Below are 6,084 nucleotides of genomic sequence, written 5' to 3'. Positions count from 1 at the left end.
AATTCAGCTCTCCAGCTGACACTGTCCATTCTGCTGGATGCCCAGAGGCAAGGGCTGGCCACAGCCTGGTCCCAGCAGGATGCTCCAGCAGCTTAAGTCATGACTCTGACATGTGAGGCACTGAAAGTCCTGGCGATCATATAGTCAGTCTACAACGCAGCCCTTTTCTAATAAAACCCAAGCCTTTGTTGCTGCTACAGATATTCCCTGAATGTCTACTCTCAGCCAGGTATGGTATAAATTCAAAGGTCAGGTGGACACCTGCTAGCTGGGTGTACCTGAGAGAGACACTTTACCTCTCTCGGGGACATCCGTAAAATGGGAACAATAGCGCTGTTAACAGAATTGCAAGCGTTATACAGGTCAAATGTTCAGAGGAGTTTGCAACACAGAATAAGCCCGTGAACATAGTTCCTGTCCTGGGGGAGCCCGAAGCTCTCAGTGCATCAAAGAATGGCTTGGTTATGCTTAGTCCACGACGGGAAGGAGCAGAGGGCGGAGCTGAGTGACGGCCGAGGAGGGTCTGGGAGAAGAGGGAGCGGCCCACTGGAAGGCTTGGAAAGCGGCCCAGGGAGGCAGGGTGACCACCCTGGTGTACAGAAGCCACAACTCAGCCCTGCTGTTGGCTGCACTTTCTCCTCAGAGCTCCCCCTGGAGGCAGGTGCAGGAATTACTCCGTTGTGACCCCAGGAGGAAGGGACAGGAGTCCTTCAGACTAGACAAAACGGAAAAAACATCATTATCAGCCAGCATAGAGTGGACATGGGTCCTCACCCCAATACTGTCCCCTGTGAGCAGTGCAGACTTGGAAGGTCACCAGCTGCTCTGATTCTCCTGTTCTTCAAAGCAAGGGAGGTAACTCTCCCCTCCCACAGATGCGGGGAGATGCCGGGCAGATATCGGGAGTTCAGATCAATATTTGCAGTCATCAAGTGTCATTCTTGCTGTCCCTGAAAACACTCTCCGTGCCCCATCCCTGTGCAGGGAATGTTCCTGAAACTCTGCTGCCAGTCGGTACCCTGGACGTCTGTGCGTCTTCTGACATTTAGGAGCACTTTTCCCTCAGCCGTCCCTTAACAGCCCACGTCTTCTAGACCCTGCAGGCTGGTGGGCAAATGGGACCTCTGCACTCAGATCCTAGTGCAGTGTTCTCGGCTTCTTGGGAGGGCCTGGGAATGGTGAGAAATGCCTCCTCCTGCTTCCAGATCTGCCACCTACTGCCTGCTCTCCGGGCTTTCGTCTCCCCTCCACCCATCCAAGCTCCTCCTGAAGGCCATCATCTCTAAATGGCCAGCCTCACCTTCTGTGCCAATTCTCTTTGTACATTGGGAGGAATCTTCTTAAAACCAGACTCAACTATGTCAGCTCTTACTTCAGACTCCTCAATGATTTCCATCATTCCTGAGATCCAAAGCAATTCCTGATCATGGCCTGTAGGTCATGTATGATCCAGGATCAGTCAACCTCTCCTCTCTCCTGCCACTGTGCACTCTTCCCCAGAGCTGTGACTCCCTGTGGCCTTGCTGCCTCAGGGCCTTTGCACTGGTTCCTTCCACCTGGAACATCCTGGCCACATGCCTCATAACCCAGTTCACTTGGTCCCTGATGGAACCCCAGCTCTTCAGAAAGGTCTTAACCTCCTGGATGCAAAGAACCCCTACTTCTCCAAGTGACATCTTCCCATGTTTCTCTTCATACCCTCATCCCTCCAACACTATGGTCTCCTTGTTCACTGTCTGCCCTCAGTAGAACATACTCTGTGAGAGCAGAGTCTTTGCCAACTTGTTTACAATGCATGGCATGTGACAGGTGCTCAGTATTATTTCTGAACAAATGAAGGGATTTTACTCAAAAAAAAAGCCTCCAGTGAACATTGCTTTCTTGATCACTCTTCTTGACAAGCACTGACTACAGCCCTAGCACCCAACAACCCTGGAGAAGGAGCCCATGGACACCCACTCTCCGGTGCTCCTCCCTCTCCCTTAGGAGTCCCAGGGTGGGTTTCCAGCCCTTCCTTTCCCGGAAGATGCTGACAGGCCCATTGTGGGATGAACTGTGAGGGGTTCTGGGGACTCTCAAGAAAAGGCAATGACCAAGTGTCTTACCAGTGACCAAGAAGTAGACCCCAGGGACTGGAGGCCTGGGTTGGAGTCAGGGCACATGCAGGGCGAGAAGATGTTCACTGGACTTGTCTGTAGACATATAATGCCTCCAACTTTAGATCGAGGGAAACAGGCTGACGGACACAGAGGAAAAAGACAGGACATCTGGAACCAAGATGGACTGGGGATGTCTGTCTGACTGTCAGCCACAGGGAGTGGGGAGGCTGGTGCACCTGGGACGGGGTGAATAGGGAGAAGGTCAAGGCTGAGGGAGGGGATGGGGATGCCATGAAGGAGCTTGTGCCCCTAAGGAAACATTAGACTTTATGTGGAGTAAGATGGAAACCATCGGCATCCAGGTGGCCTGATGTGATTTGCTCCTGAAGGCATCTCGTTGGCTGCTGGCTTTCCTCCCGCCATCCTGAGCTGGTGACACACACGTGACTCCCGTTAGTCCTGAGTGTCTCTCAGAACTGCCCTGTGGGATGATCCACAGCTCAACTCCAACTCCCTTTATCCACTCACCTTCCTCCTCTACCCCAACCCACTTCTCTTCACAGGACCAGCTGGGTAGACGACGACCAGCTCCACCAGTCACCCCAGTGCAAAGTGCCATCTTCCTCATCTCCTTCTCTCCGCACCTGGCTCATGGCCAGCACTTGCTGAGTAGGTTTCTACCATGGCTTGGATGTGGTTTGAATGTGTCCCCTACAATTTCAGGTGCTGGAAGCTTGGTCTCCAGGGTAGGGTTGGGACCTATAAGAGGTGGGGCCTGGCAGGAGGCAGTCAGGTCCTGGGCTCTGCCTTCAGAAGGGATTGATGTTGGCCTGTCTGGGTGGACTCCTTGTCACAAACATGGGTTGCTCTGGGCTGCGGTCAGCTGTCTCAGCCTTTTCTCTTGCTTCCTGTCTCATTATGTGATCGGTGCAGCTCATGTGCCACCCTGCCACTGTGATGCCTTCCACCGAGAGGCCCTCACCACTGCTGAGCAGATGCCCATACCATGCTCTTGAAGGTCTAGAACTGTGAGCTAAATAAACCTCCTTTCTGTATAAAGTACCAGCTTCAAGTATTTTATTGTAGCAACACACAGCCCACCAAAACAACTCTTGGCATTGCTCAAGTCTTATCCTCTCTCTCCACCCAGCTGAGATTCCACAGGGCCAGGCATCATCATCACCTGTATGAGCAACCTCCTCAATGGTCTCCAGCCTCTGCTTTTGCCCCTTAATCCGTTCTCCACAAGCAGCCAGAAGGATTGTTCTAAAATGCATCTATCCCACCACTCAGATCCCTCCCATGGCTCCCCGGGGCCTTCCAGAGAAAGCCAAACCCCCTTGTTATCACTGAGCCAGACCTGGTGACCTGCCTCCCACCTGCCTCTCCGGACTCACTTCTGCCACTTTCCAGCCCCAGCTGTGTGACCATATTGAGCTTTGCTTATGCAGTGGGAGCCAAGGGAGCTGCCTGAGCTGGGCTGGGTCCTCCCAGTTCAGGAATAAGGTGAGAAAGAGCAGCCAAAGGGAAGAACAGGTGTCAGTCAGTAGTAATCATGTGTGATGGGGCCTGGGAGAAAGAGGATCGCAGATGCCCCCTCTCCATTCTGGGATCAAAAGCTGCAGGGGGCTGTACAAGGAGAAGAAAGAGGCTTCATTCTCTGCAGCTGTGCCCAGCCGGCCACCACAGGGCTCTTCCTCAGCCTCTTCTGCCCTCCCCTTCACTGTACCTTCTCCCAAATCCTCCCTAAGCTCCTAACATCCCGTGTGCCATGCTCTGAGCAAGGGGGCACAGGGAGGTGGGCACTGCTGCATCAGACCTCACCCTGATGCCCAACACCACATGCACATGCTTTCCTTCCCAAGCCAGGGGTGCGGCGTGTGGTGTGGGTATGTGTGCTTGCATTTTCTATTCAAATATATGGTTGTGAGGCCTGATTTCCCTGAAAACATAGATACTCATTGAAACACTGGGTTCGGAGCACATCCAGAGAAAGTTTCTTATTTTAGAATGGGGAAACTGAGACTCAGATAACTTGAATGACTTGAAAAAGGTCAGTCAAGAAATCTAGAAGCACAGATGCCTTACTGGTCATTTATGAGAATTCCTAGGGCTGGGTGGAAATGTGGATCTACTTCTGAAACTGTCCTGGCTTGATTTCTAGGTTCAAAGCTTTCTGACCGCTGCAAGCTGAATGGTGGCCCCCAAAGGTGGTTACATCCTATTCTCCAGAACCCATGACTATGTCTCCTTAGATGGCAAAAGACACTGCAGATTTAAGTTCAGGGTTTTGACATGCAAGGATTACCCCGGGTTATCTAAGGTTATCTAAGGCAGGACCAATTATCATCCTAAGGATCCTTAGAAGAGGGCTCAGGGATTCAGGTAAGAGAGAGAACAGAGGGTCAGAGAGACAAGAAAAAGAGAGAAATGAGAAGATGCTATGCTGCTGGCTTTAAAAATGAAGGGGCCATGAGCCAAGGTGTGCAAGGGGTTTCCAGAAGCTGAAAAAGGCTAGGGAACAGATTCTCCTTCAAGCCTTCAAAGGGAATGCATCCTGCTGATACCTTGGCTTCAGGATTTCTGACCTGCATGTCAAGTAGCTCAAAAGAGCTGTATAAGTCCAATAGAAATTGGCAACACTCTCAAGGTCAATTTAGGAGAGCTTATTTACCAAAAACCTGCAATAAAATATGAGGAGATATAGAAAACATTGGCCTGTGGCTGCCAAGAAAATTCCACCCCCAGACCTCAATGAGCAGAAGGAGAGTTTCCCTTAGCCCTGGAGGAGGTCGCTCAGTGGTGGACCAGCCAATCTTGATGCCTTCCTGTCAGAGGCCACAGCCAGCTGGGGAGGCAGGGCAGTGACCCTGACCTCTCTTCCCACCCTCTCATCCCATCAGTGAAGCCCTGCCAAGACCAGAGGACACAGAAACTCAGTGACAGGGTCCAGGCAGGGCTTCTTCCTGTGCTCAGAGGAGGGTGGTGAAGGACGGAGATGGGCCCACAGGGGAAGCAAATTAGTGCCCCTTCGCCCTCAGGTTAAGGCTTAATTCCCCAGGATGTACTTTCCACGCTCTTCCTGCAGCAGAGCCCCACTCCAAGCCTCCTGACCTGCAGCCCACAAGTGCCAGCTCACACTGCCCCAAGAGCATCAGGTCATTTCCCTCTCTGTGTCTCTGCCCCGGTCACTCCCACTGCCTGCTCTGCCTCCCCCACACCACCATGTGAGCACAGCTTAGCAGGACAGTGACACAGCTCACAGCGTGGAATCAAAACCCAACTAACAAGAGCCCTAGCCCTCACTCTGCCACTTCAAGGGCACATGGCCTTGGGGAAGCCGATTCCTCTGGCTTTCACCTATAAATGGGGAGAATAAAGAATCCAGGTCATGAAGCTGCTCTGAGATCAAAATGAAGCAAAGCTTGTGAAGTGCTTGGCAGGTGACCACTTGGTGAATCATGCGGTGGGCAAGGTTTGAGAGACTCGTCCTTCTGTGCACTTCCTGATTTCTCTTTCTCTCTCTCTCTCTACCCACCAAGACCTTCCTTTCCTTCGAGCCTAGCTGGGCCTGTGTGGGCAGTGTAGGGGTTCCTGAATGCTCTTCTATGCATCTCACAGACTGCAAGTTCTGAGAGAGAAGGCCTAACAGTGTCATGATTGGGATCTTAGAGCAAAGTGCACGGCAGGAAGACAATTGGCAAACACTGGATGAATGAATGTAGGGGTGATTGAGTTAATGAGTGACAGCATTAAAGCATTAGTTAGTGAATAAATGAGTGAGTGTGTGAATGAGAGAATGAGTGGGTAAATGTGAGAATGAGTGGGTAAATGGGAGAATGAGTGGGTAAATGGAAGAATGAGTGGGTAAATGGAAGAATGAGTGGGTAAATGGAAGAACGAGTGGGTGAATGGAAGAATGACTAGGTGGATGGGAGACTGAGTGGGTGAATGAGTGGGAGAATGGGAGAATGAGTGGGTGAAT

The 6,084-nt window shown here is 51.7% G+C and overlaps 1 long non-coding RNA gene across 2 annotated transcripts in view; it reads right to left on the bottom strand.

Annotated features, from left to right (window-relative positions):
• Nucleotides 1–234: 234 nt before the first annotated feature.
• The window catches only part of LOC102018892, a 19,900-nt gene continuing 14,050 nt past the window's right edge, over nt 235–6,084 (bottom strand). The window contains exon 6 of one of the 2 annotated variants that reach the window (XR_001236280.1): nt 235–715. This is a non-coding gene — a long non-coding RNA (uncharacterized LOC102018892). Of the gene's footprint in view, nt 716–2,138; nt 2,336–6,084 lie in introns of those variants that run through there. The other variant, XR_001236279.1, reaches the window with a different exon arrangement.

Source organism: Chinchilla lanigera, unplaced genomic scaffold, assembly GCF_000276665.1.
Source record: "Chinchilla lanigera isolate Chin_1 unplaced genomic scaffold, ChiLan1.0 scaffold00054, whole genome shotgun sequence".
Taxonomy (NCBI): domain Eukaryota; kingdom Metazoa; phylum Chordata; class Mammalia; order Rodentia; family Chinchillidae; genus Chinchilla; species Chinchilla lanigera.
The sequence above is the reverse complement of the archived record's forward strand: the minus strand, read 5'-3'. Positions and strand labels throughout refer to the sequence as shown.